Raw genomic sequence first — 13,124 nt, forward strand, 5'->3', positions numbered from 1 at the left:
AAGAACAATAGTGTATGTGATTTTTGTTAGAGATTGTTCTCAATTGGAGAAAATGGTGTTAACATCAAAGAAGAGACCTGCGTTTTTTACTTATTTGGAGAAAATAAGGAGAGTAAGAAAATGTTTTTTTTTGTATCATATATCATATATAGTTGATTTTTAGATAAACTAATGTTAAAACAATCACACGATATTTGTGTTCTGCTACATTTTTTTTGTATATGTAAACAACTATATTTTCCTCAGTCTTGATGCTATGAATTAATATTAATTTTAAGTTAATCTTTTATTATTATAATATTAATTTGTGTCAAGTATTAGAAAATATGATTTTTGGAGAGACGACACAAAAATTTTAAAAACCTGCAAATATTTAAGGAAAAAGTAAGCAACATTGCATGTGCACAAAAAGTAAGAAAAAAGTATTAACTGTATTGAACAAGAGAAAGAAGATGGCATGTGCACAAACTTGAAGTGGATTTGTGTAAATTACAAGCTTGAACAAATTGTTAGCAGTGATTTAAGACGGTAAGTCTTACTCTCACTATATCCTTTTGTTAATTTTAATTGATGATTAAAGTTGTTGCATAAAAATTAAGATATTATATAAATTTTGTTTTCCTAAATTAAACTATTATTAATTAACTATTTTTAAAGATATATCCTCTATATAAAAATCTGCATAATACAAATGATGATAAAACACATATAATTAATGATGTATTAAAATTTAGAAACATCAAATAAATTTTGTATGAGATAACGAATAAGAAATAACTACTTAATTACTTCAACTAAAACTTTTTACCGAGATATCCTATTTATTTTATTTTGCGTCAAAACATGAAGAACACATATTAAATATTTTTTAAAAAATTTGAACATTAAAATTTTAAAATTATTTATCTAAATTTAGGATATATAAAAATTAATAAAACTATAAATAAAATATATCTCGCCCATCGGGCGAGCCTACTTCTAGTGTAAATATATGATAAAGTGATCTTAATTGGAAAGTGACATGGCGAGTTGGGGCTGTTGGACTTTCAAAAAGCTGTACTTTTCTGTCTGTTGCTTCAAAAGAACAAAAATCTCCTTTGATCAGTAAACTTTTGATGCTTTTATTCATACGAAACATGCCTTTAAATAGTCTACAAACTTTTAACGACAATAACAACAAAAGAGAAACTGTATCAAATTCACAAAAAACCTAAACACCTCTTTATACTGCATAAAAGTCACGAGAAAGTAACCAGCGTACTTGGGAAAAACGTATGGCCGCTGTAGCATGACGTGAGGGCCAAGGACGAAGATTGCCCAAAGGAAGAATAAAACAGATATAATGCAAATGACGATCAAAAGCCACTTCACATGACCAACTGCAGTGAGCACGCCAAAAAGGAATGCCAAAGGCATGCAGAGTAGAGCAAAAAGCAGTAAGGGCAAGGCCACATGTAAAGATTTGCGGATGAGTAGTGGATCACCCAACTGCGCCCAAATAAGAGTACCTATTGTTGCAACGGAACTTTGCATTGCCAAGATGTCAAGAAGTAGAAAAATGCAGAGAGTTGGGTTTTTGGCCAAAGTTGCCCTCCCCAAGTTTGGAGCAGAGCTGTTAAACCCACCTGGCATTGTAAAACCTGCAGCAAACGTCATTGTGGCTACAAGAGCCGATACCAATAGAAGAGTATTGACGTAATCTCTGTTATTCTTAGGGTCTAGTGGCTCTGCCGGTCTTGTTAATGAGTCAACAGATTCGAAACCCTTTGAGTGAATAGTGTACAACAAGAGCGCCAATGTCCACCTCTGTAATACAAAAAATGGGTCATGCTATAAATCATTTATGTAGTATCAAACGTATTCTATGAAGTAGAACCAAACATACCTCCTGAAAGATGTAGTTGGGTTTCAGCTCTGTCTCGGCAATATCCCTAGCTCTGTAGCCACTTTTGTTTCGTAATTTCAGTATCTTGCTATCCTTAGCAAGCAAAGTAATTGACCTATAGTGCCATTTCATGACGGCAAGGTGCAAAGGTGTATTCCCGTCCACATCTTGCCCAACACCCAAATGTTCCGTTTCTTTATTGTCCATCAACAATTTTGAAACCCAGTGTCGCCCCTTTTTTGCTGCAACGTGGAGAATGTTCTGACCAAGTTTGTTAAGTAGGTGTTTTGAATCTGGACACTGTTTTATAAACTCTTCAACAATTTTTTCATGACCTTCCTCTGCAGCCCTATGAATTGCAAAAGAGCCATCTTCGTCACTGACATACACACTCTTTGTTGACCGGTGTAAGAGGTTGCATACTCCTTCATAATACCCTACATATGCTCCGAGTGTAAGACAAGTCATACCATTGTGATCTCGCTCGTCCACAAGACTTGGATACTCATCAAGAATAAAATTAAGGAGATCTGCTCAAACAATTGGGAACAACAATTAGTATATATACATATTACTTAGGAAGACTTTACCATCTCGAGGAGCCAGTATTACATAATTTGAACAGACGACTAAAAGCAGTTTGTTTAAGCGAAAAACAAACCTTTACTCTTGGCCATCAAAGCAGCGTGTGCAAGATATTTTTCCCTTGTAACTTTGAATCTAAGTTAGACTTCTTCCCTTCAAGGTCCTCGTTGACAATAGTTTTCAAAATGGCTTTCACAATGGAAACATCTCCACGAGCTACTGCCATAAACAAGGAAGATAATCCCTTGTCATTTCCAAGAAAAGGAGCATCCTTATTCGCGTCCACCAGACATGCAGCAATCTCTAAATAGCGTCCTTTAATGGCCAAGTGCAGGGCAGTATTTCCATTTTCATCCTTGAGAACATATGGATTCAGTCTCTCACTCTCTTCAGTACACAGTCTAGCTGAAGCAAATGTTACCAACTTAACAAAAGCATCAACAACAGTGGTATGACCGCCATGAGCTGCCAAATGAAGCGGTGTCTGACCGCTGGAGTTTGGCTCCAATAGAAGGCAGGGGCATTCAGATACAATCTCCTGAACCAGTTCTAGATGGCCCCATGTAACAGCAAGATGAAGAATGGAATCTCTTGTATGGCTCCTAAGACATGTCATTGTTGTTTTATCGCTTATCAGTTTCTTCAGACATTCTTTGTTCCCATCACTTATTCCACTAAAAATTTCCGGAGTCATCTTGATATCTTCACCAGGGAGAGCGAAAAGATCTGACAATCTAAGGTTAGTAGGAAACTCTGACACAGGCGTTGCGTCATTTTCTCCACTTTGAGAGAAATCTTGTGAATTCGAACCAAGTATGTTCATGGGGAAGAATGTTACTTTTCGTTGATCATGAGACATTTGTGCCTCTAGATCTGCTTCAGAACTGTCCATCTCAAACCTAAAATCATGACATAAATTGTTTGAAAACACAGATTTAAGTTACTTACTTCCCGACCACTAACAAAAAAAAGTCAACCATTGCATGAAGTGGGGGCAGAGAATGTGACTTACCAAGTGCAGGTGAGTGAAGAAGATTAGTAATGCAAGATGATTTGCTAAAAGGTTGACGAGATTGAGACGGTAAGTTTGTCCATTTATATTAGAAGTCATTAATGTCTCGAGCCATGTCGAGTCATTATGATTGGAAGGAAAAGTCTTCTTTAGTCACCTATAAAATTAGTTAATTAAGGGAAAGTCTTTCTTTAGTCAAAAATAATTAGGAGAACTATTCAAGATAGTGATTAAAAATGACCACAAAAAACAAAAAATTTACCCGATTTACTCACTCATTAAGTTATAAATAAAGACTTTCAAGTCGTGTCCTAATATAATCTAGATTTGTATTTTTCTGAGAGAAAGTGACAACAAATAATTTGACTTGACGAAGCAAGTTTAAGCGGAGATGCTCTGACATAACACGTAGGCTTGGCTGGCTATTCGGGTACGCAGACTAGACTTGGGGTAGAAACCGATAGAACCGATAGAGTTATAATATTTAGGGCAGAGCAGCTTAAACTCTATTTTAATTATAAAATGTTAGATCTTGTTTCGGTTCGCGTCCTGTCGTTTTTGAATTTGAAATTTCATAATTTATAGATATTAAAAAAATTAGCTACTCTTAGATCGGGTATTTTGTATTCGATTGTATTCGATTATCCAAAATTTTATCCAAATATTATTCGATTATTCAGAAACTCTATGCAATTATCCAAAAATTTATGCAATTATCGAAATTTTACTTAATGACTCGATATATATAAATTAAATTTGTATATGGATATGTGTATGTACGCAATTATCCAAAATTTTATTCGACTATCGCAAATTTTACTTGATTACTCCAACAGTCCAACTCCATATATAGATAAAGTTTGTGTATGTAATTTTGGGTAATAACCCATTCGAATAGCAGGTAACACGCGGATCCGATCTACTATCCATGGATACGACTACATAAGACCTACTAGGGTAAAGTGGTCATACTCATACTCGACCCAAACCAATTTTTCAGGTCAATTCTGAACTGGATTTCTGTTTACAGTCTTTTTGTCCAGGCCTAATAACACCGAGAATATATCTTATATAATAAGAGAAGGTTTCTTCTAAACTTTGTTTGAGGCGATGACATTTGGCGCTTTGTATAGTTGACACTTGTCCATTACTAATTAAATATTGCCACAACTGTCAACTTAATCCTTTGGTAATTAAAAAATTTGTCTTAACAAACAAACAAATAGGATCTGAACATGCAGCACCTGTGTTTCTCTTCCTCCCATACGGTATTTAAATTGAAGCTCGAATTTAGTTTTAGTTTTGCATTCTGCTTTTGAAAACGTAACGTCTTGCCATCAAAGTAAATTAAGTCATTTGATAATTGCTTTCTTATTTATTTCCAATTAAATATTAGTAATTTGTTTTCCATAAAATTATAATCTAATAGAATTCAATTTCTGATTACTTTTATTATTATTATAATCGCCTTCCCTCAATCTACTGGGAATCAACACCCCCACCCCATACACTAATTACGCTTTTAAAAATGTTACAACCTAAAAAAATTTCTCTCTACTCTACTCTAGAATTACTCTCTAACGATGAACACCAGTAAAAATATGATTGTTTTTGGGAAGCTCCATACTTTAGAAGAAACAATCTCTTATTCAGCTTTAAATGTCTCTTTCTAGACGAAAATGTAAATAACCTACCTAATCCACAATACACCTATCTCACATACTGTATATTAAAAACTTCCTCTCTAACTAATTTTTTACTTGTTTTCAGACATGCAACTCGCCTATCTAAGTTCGAAGATTTGTTGATTCGGGGAAAGCAGTGTCTCTCTTTGGGAAAAACTTGCCATTGAAACACATGCCAAACTTCTTACACTCTGGGCAGACTATTTATATTTAAATGCAACATCGTCAACCCAATATTTTTTGAACTCCAACAATTCCGCAAAAGATATTATATTTCATATACATCTGGTTAATTCTGTATTTGTTTTTTCCCATTCTCCAACATGTAATATATATTGCTTCCAATTAAATCAGTTTTTGTCTTACTTTGCACATCAGTTTTTCCCAATATTCGTACAATAATCTTTTTAAATGAACAACAATCTTATAGTCTTTAATATTTTCCCCAGTAACTATTTCAAGGCAAGTCATGTCCCGTCAATTTTAGTTGCCAAAATTTATTAAGACCCAAAAGATTTGTACATGATTGAACAAATAGAGACTTACGTCAAATAACAAGGATGGAGGCCAGGTAATATGACCAATTTATATTTTATTTTTACTACTATTACTTAAAACATCGTCTTGATATTTTTAAGGAACATTTGTTTTTGGTGTTAAGCGAAAGTGGTTGAAGTTGTGTATTGACAATAGGTGACACTACATTTTATGCACTAACTGTAATTTGAAAATGAAAAACTCTGGTTTGACCTTGACACGTTACACTTTCTCTCCATTCGAAGCTGTGGGAATACTCCGGTGTGTTGTTTTCAATGAGTCCGTAGTGTGGCAATCCGTTGTTTCATAGTTCTTTTCATATGTTTTTTTATTTTATTTTGTGTATTAACTATTTGAAGGTACTATTCAAACTAAAATTGCCAACCTAAGTCACTTTTTTATTCTTAGGCCAACTTAGATGAATTGGATGACGAGGTGGCTTACCTCATCAAAGACTTAATAGGGAAGACATTCTATTCCAATGTCAAAGAGTCTACATACAATTTCACGGCTCTCTATGTACCAGAGTTTCACTGTCAGTCTGTCACATCTATCAAAGATGATCAACACCACTTACCCTTAGAACTTGAGACACACATGTGGAAAAAATTTCAACAAGGAATCATAAACCATTTACGCTTGAATTTTAACATTTTCAATTTTACATTTTTCTCTTAGTTATTTTAATTTAACAGATAATTACTGATGATATAAACCAAAGCTTAAAACCGAGGTTGAAGTTTCTCCAAGATTTTGCAAGGGATAAAAGCATTGATTGGGGTTTTAACATTACTGGTCTATTGTTGACAGAAAATACAATAACAAAAGTAAAACAACTTCTGATGTTGGGAAAACCAGTAGGAAAAGGGAATAAAATCACTTGTCGTTTCATCTGCGAAGCAAAGACAAATACAAGCCACATAAAAAGAAGACAGTACAAATTTCAAATTTCACCGTATATATATTAAAAGTTGGTAGCATCCCAAAACAACACATTCTAATTGTAAAACAGAGAGATATTTTAATCTTTTATACATTTTGTTATTTAATAAATTAAACAAGACTAATAAATTAAATTATACATCAAGGTTTGTTTTTAGTAATGGAGTGTCGGTTAGGGTTGGGTATGGATAAATTATTATTTATGCTATAGATTGTTCAAATCTCCTTGTGATGATAATGTCAAATATCGAAAATTAGCCGATCTTTTCATCACAATTGAATGATTTTAGGTTTTTAGAAATTGATATGTTGAATTTGTATTAGACATATCTCTTAAGGATAATATATGTACCAAGTGAAATTTACAAGAACAGGAGGTTTCTATTTTTCTCACTTAAGCTTGTGGGTAACTCTCTTTTGAAGAGAGAAAGAGTCTTTTTCAATAATTTAATATATGAGGTTTGATTGTAAAATAAAAGTAAAATTAAATCCGTGCGTAGCACGGAATAACCCTCTAGTGATATATATGGGAAACTTGTAAACAAGCAACAAACTAGTCAAAAAATTTTAATGACTGTTCATTAATTAAAAAAAGAATTAGTTAGAAATGTTCTTTTTTATTATTATTTTTTTAAAATATTTTCGTTTTTGTTCTCTTTACATGATTACAATATGTTAAATTAATTTTTAAAATTTTATTTTTTAGGTTTGGATTCTCTATTTTACATTTAGAGTATAGTTTTTAGGGGTAAGGTTTAGTATTTGGAGTTTAGGGTTTAGAATTTAGTCATTTTATATATTTAAAAAGGGTATTTTTGAAAATAGATACCATGAAAAGGTATTTTTGAAAAGTGAAATAGAAAAGAGGTATTTTTTAAAAAATCCCCCAATTAAAAATAAATAATTTATTAGTTTTTGATATAATTTACTATAGTAAATTCAGAAAAAATAATTTCTCTTCTTTAATACCCATTATTCATTTTTACAAAAATATTTTCTTTCAATATTTCGATAGTCTTTTTGACGAAATCCTATTTTCGTATATTTTTGCTAACATAGATAAGAAAATGAAACCTTACTCCATCCAATTATCTTTAGTATATAGAGAATTTTATTTTACAGAAAGCAACTAAATCTGAAATAGGTGAAAACTCTGCTCAAAGAGTTAGTACTTGAGATTTGCGTGTACCAAATATATTATGTTTGATGGATTTAAATTTTGACTGCTTGCATATCGCTTTGTAGAGTATCACCAACAATGCAAAACCAAAATGTATGTTGCATGATTGGTCTGGTACTGATGCCAAAGTTGCGGAGGGACTGATCATGATGTGAGCGCCGGTCGGCTCGCGGTACGGACGGAACGTCGGTTTCTCGAGACAGTCGGTGTAATGGAAACTTTCTTCGGACCAGACGGTGGGGAACGAAAGCGGAGATGAAATGAACGATGGAAACGAGATTTCGGAGCAAACGAACGAGTGGAACACGGACTCGATCGAGCAGCTGCGTGATAGCGGTTGGTCGGACGGATGAACGCGGTAGCAGATGGATGGTACGGTTGGAAATGGATGGCGGCTAACGAACCGAGTAAGAAACTCGACTTCGGTTCACTAGGGAAAGATGGAGTCGAAGCGGAACACAACGAATGGTCGAGACCGAACGCCGTACGGTAGAGATGGACGGAAGGGTGGATCGATGCGACGACACATGAGAGATGGCTCGGCTTGTGATACGGTCGGACTAGGGGATCACGAACCTGGTTCGTGAATCTCCTAGGGTTTCTCAAGAGCCAAGTCCCGGACTTGGGCTAAGGAGAGGGGTGAGACAAAAAACAAAGATTCTCTCTTTGGGAATTTTAATTCTTATTCAAGTCTGAGTTTTACAAAGAGGGTTTAGGCCTTTATATAGGGAGGCTTACATAAGGGAGACACTAAACCCTAGACACGCGGCTAAAGCTAAGGAACACACATGTCCCTAAAAGTAAAAGCAAAAGCAATTCAAAACAAAGACCAATCCAACGGTCATAGAAGGTTCAAAAAGAAATTAAAAGGAAGGAAGGGAAAGTAATAGGATTGCCACGTCATTGGCTGGACGCGGTGATAGGATCTTCACTTCCCTGGCTCCTAAGCATGTCGATGAATGTTCCCAAGTCATGAGCCAAGCGGGAACGAAGTGGAGATGCACTAGAGCTCGCTGCCTCGTTAAAACCTCTTTGGTAAACCCATTGGGACAAACCCAAAGTAGGAAAAAGAGTACAGCTCCTTCTAATAACTTAGAGATGTCTTCACACTAGCTTGTTGGTGAAGACACGCGTATCAAGCTTCCCAAAGCTGGTCGCACCCTAGGCTCTTCTTTGGTGATGCTAGCCATGAGCCTTTGGTGTAAAGGTTGGAGCTTGGCCTGAACTGCCCATTAGGTGACTTGTCTTGCTCCTCCTTGATGATCCTTGGGGACTCGTTGGTGCCCCATATTGCTAGGAGGGCCGGTCCCAAGTTGTCTCGCGAGTGGTACGAGTGGCCGAGAGGTGTCCGAGTGTTATCCGAGAAGTGGCCGAGAGACGTCCGAGAGATGCGAGTGTTCACGGCCGAGTGACCGATCCCGTGCTCACATCAGATCATGTCATATGATCCTGATGACTATGTCATAGATACTCGTTTAGGGCCTAAGTGTTATAAGGTGTTGGTGCAAACTGCTGTCATTCGAGAAGCATGGTTTTGGAGACCTTCACTTTAGATATATACTGTTGGGGAAGCAGTTGGATCAATTATTGCATGGCCTCAGAACTTTACTATTGTTATAGACGAAGTGATACCAAAAGACATTGCTCCTAAGGTTTGAGTTTCTTTCATATGTTTACCATTTATTTTACATTTTAGATAGCTATAATCAGCTTTTCTCTGCATATGTTTCTTAGAGTCTAAGCCCAGAAACTATCAACTACTGTAGACTACATTGGGGAACAAATGATGAAGAAGTTATGGCAGAAGGTCGGTGGCAAAGCAATGATAAGGAAGCATTGGTTAATGGAGTTCCTATCGAACCAAAAGCTGTTAAAATATTCCTAGATGTTGTGCTAGAACCTGAAACATTTATATGGAGGCCTAATTCAAAATTGACAATCCTGGAGGACTGTTTGAAGTATTTTGTAGCATGGCCTGAGGATAAAGTAATGTTCTTCAGAATAAACCGTGAAACACCAGCACGTTCAGTTCAGTGTCTCATTGTCAACGAGATTCTGCAGATCCTTACCATTTATTTTACATTTCAGATAGCCATAATCAGCTTCTTCTCTGCATATTTTTCTTAGAGTCCAAGCCCAGAAACTATCAACTACTGCAGACTACATTGGGTAATAAATGATGAAGAAGTTGTGGCAGAAGGTCGGTGGCAAAGTAGTGATAAGGAAGCATTGGTTAATGGAGTTCCTATCGAACCAAAATATTCCTAAATGTTGTGATAGAACCTGAATCATTTCTATGGAGGCCCAATTCAAAACTGATAATCCTGAAGGACTGTTTGAAGTATTTTATAGCATGGCCTGAGGATAAAGTAATGTTATTCGGAGTAAACCATGAAACACCAACATGTTCAGTTCAGTGTCTCCTTGTCAACAAGATTTTGTAGGAACCCCCCCCCCCCCCCCAGCTCCTTTGAAGAAACCTCGGAAGGATTCTCAATCCTTTTCACGATCTCTTACTCAACAAAGTCAGGTAACATCTATCAAATCAGTTTAGATAAATTATAGTTTTTATAGTTATAAAATTATGACAAAGTACTTCTTTTTGGGGAAACATTGCAACATAACATTCCTACAGACGATGTTGTCAACGAAAATAAGAAGTGCATGTTAATGGATGTTACTGGAAAGAGTAGGGTAGTTGCTCAAGGAAGATGGTCTTCAAACAGTCCTGACGTAACAGTTCACTTTGTTCCTTTGGGCCCTGATGGAGTTCGTATATGGGTAAATGTAGTAAATGTCAATGATACAGTGGTTTGGAGGCTTTCTTTTCAGATTGAGTGTATGGAAGATGCAATAGGTACCACCATAGTATGGCCAGCGGAAAGTGGTCATCATCTAAGATGGAGTAAAACGCATTATGTACTTTCATTTTTTTCATGCTTGAACGTTTGGTTGAGACTTGGTACTTGAATGGTTAGATCAATGTGAGTTGTTTTCAGACTTAGTACTTGAATCTTAGGAATGATATATGTATGGTATTTTGAGTCTTCAATAAAATTCTTATAAATTTAATTTCTTGCAAAGCATTATAAATATATATATATATATATCGATTATAGAGCAGAGCAAAATATCATAGCTACATAACACTAAATTATAATGTCAATTTTGTGCAACAAGAATATTATAGCAATAATATATAGCTACAGTTGATAAAACCATAACAAAAATATTAAGCTACCATTAATTCCATTATAGCAAATAAAATACGCTACTTAGAACATTAATATAGCAAAAATATAACGCTATTATAGAGTGACAATTAATAGCATAGGTAAAAAGCGCTATTGTATGTGCCCCATTTAAGATAGCATCAGCAAATACAACATTTACGAAATCGCTATCAAAACGATATATTAGCGTTTTTGTGTGCTAAAAATACGCATATTTGTTGTAGTGACACAAAGCATGAATGAAAATCAGGCTCTCACTTTGAGAAAACTCTCTCTTTGGGGATGCCTTCCCCTTATACAAATCGATTCCTTTTACACATCAAAATGGGTAGATTAGGGTTTGTTAATCTTGGTTTATACCTTCCTCAAATCCTCTTATGTTCCTCTCATATCTTCTAATGGATTCTATAAGGATTATGAAACAAGAGAGATCTTCCGCCTCTCTTGTTTAGTGTTGAGATCTTAAAGATCTTGTGGATCTTGCAGCTCACTCTCTTCAAATTCTAACATGGTATCAGAGCAGGCTTTAGATCTGAGCTGCTAGTGTCTAAATCCGCAAGAACAAGCCATGAAGATGGCATTTTGAAGCTGTTATTGAAACCCATGAAGTAGATCTCGAAGACTACTCATCTTTGAGTTATCAAGACAGATTAGGGTTGCATCTTTGAGTTATCAAGACAGATTAGGGTTGCAGTTTGGAGTAGCCATGAAATCCACGAAGTAGAAACATTCCAACTGCTTGTGGAGTGTATCATGGCGTCTTGGAGTTAGTCCATTAAGGGGAACTGCTTCAATTCTCATGCCCATTTTGTTTATTAACACTCAAAAACTTAATCTCCTTTTTATTCCGCTAAATCTCCCATTCTTGGTTACTAAATCTCTCATTCTGGTTACAAATACTTTTGGTTAATTACTAAGTTACAAGTTCTGGTTACTCTATTCTCGGCAATAAGAAAAATATCCGCCGAAGCGTCTCAAACATCGACTTGTATGAAGGCCTTTCACTGATACTCAGCTTCCGCGTTTTTCATAAACGTTATAAGACATTGAGTCGTCTCTTCAGTGGAAGTGAAATCATCTCCATCCGAGCAACCGATCGAAAGTGATGCCCAATTCAGTGGGCATATATCAATCTGACGCGGCTGAGAAGAAGCTACATTGAATTCCTTACTTGAAGCACACGAAGTAGAGGAGAATCTGCTCGTGTAGATTAATCAAGAAGGTGCCAAAAGGGTTATATCTCTCTCAAGTTTCAAAGCTACAAGAATATAGAAAGAAGCAAGACAAGCTGTTGGAGTTGAGAATTGATGTTCATCAAGCCTTTGATACTCCATAAGAGAAGACCAAGCATAGTAATAAACATCGGCAGTAAGGACGACCCGAGGGAGAGCTAATATAGTCCTTTCAAGCGAGGTGATCGAGAGAGATAAAACTTTGTGGAAGATCAAGTGGAGATATTAAGCTGGTGGCAAACGATGGATCATCTCCAAAACGTTTTGGTGCCTAAGAAAAGAAGATCAGCACAAGAAGGTGCTAAGAAAAATAAAAATCCAATCTAGTCAAGCTCAAGGCAGACCCAAGAGGATGACCTAAGGAGGTGAACCCAAGAGCCTGACTTAAAGAGGAGGGTAAGGTGGAAGAAGTGACCTAACAGAAGGTGGTGTACGTACATCCATAGAGTCATGTAAGTAGAGCATTTGGAGATGAAGAAAGGTGTACAAAAACTTCAAAGATTGGTTCTCAATCAACTTTCAAGCCAATCTTGAGAGTGATAAAAGTGTACACAACCCTCATGGAGCTCTAAAAGAAGGTTGAAGCAAGCAAACAACCATGAAGAGGAGACCCATGGGACAGAAACTCAAGTGGTGGTGCAAAGAGAGTCTCAACCAAGACATGTCAACAATGAAGACTAAAGGTTATCTCTAAACCCTTTAACTCTTTCAATATCTTTTAACTCATTACTCATATTTGAATCAGATTAGCCATGCATTAGAAGTGAATTTGTCATGTTAAGAATCTGAATTTAGAGAATGAATTTTAGGCTGTGGTTTTAGAATATTGCCTT

The 13,124-nt window shown here is 35.8% G+C and overlaps 1 pseudogene across 1 annotated transcript; it reads right to left on the bottom strand.

Annotated features, from left to right (window-relative positions):
• Positions 1-1,161: 1,161 nt before the first annotated feature.
• On the bottom strand, positions 1,162-3,464 carry LOC104733655 (protein ACCELERATED CELL DEATH 6 pseudogene; annotated as a pseudogene). Its single transcript, XR_015573689.1, has 3 exons — positions 2,547-3,464; positions 1,886-2,415; positions 1,162-1,806 (listed from the first exon to the last, which is right to left on the bottom strand). The product of XR_015573689.1 is annotated as a protein ACCELERATED CELL DEATH 6 pseudogene (transcript).
• Positions 3,465-13,124: the final 9,660 nt, after the last annotated feature.

This window comes from Camelina sativa, chromosome 12 (genome assembly GCF_030686135.1).
Source record: "Camelina sativa cultivar CO46 ecotype springtype chromosome 12, ASM3068613v1".
Taxonomy (NCBI): domain Eukaryota; kingdom Viridiplantae; phylum Streptophyta; class Magnoliopsida; order Brassicales; family Brassicaceae; genus Camelina; species Camelina sativa.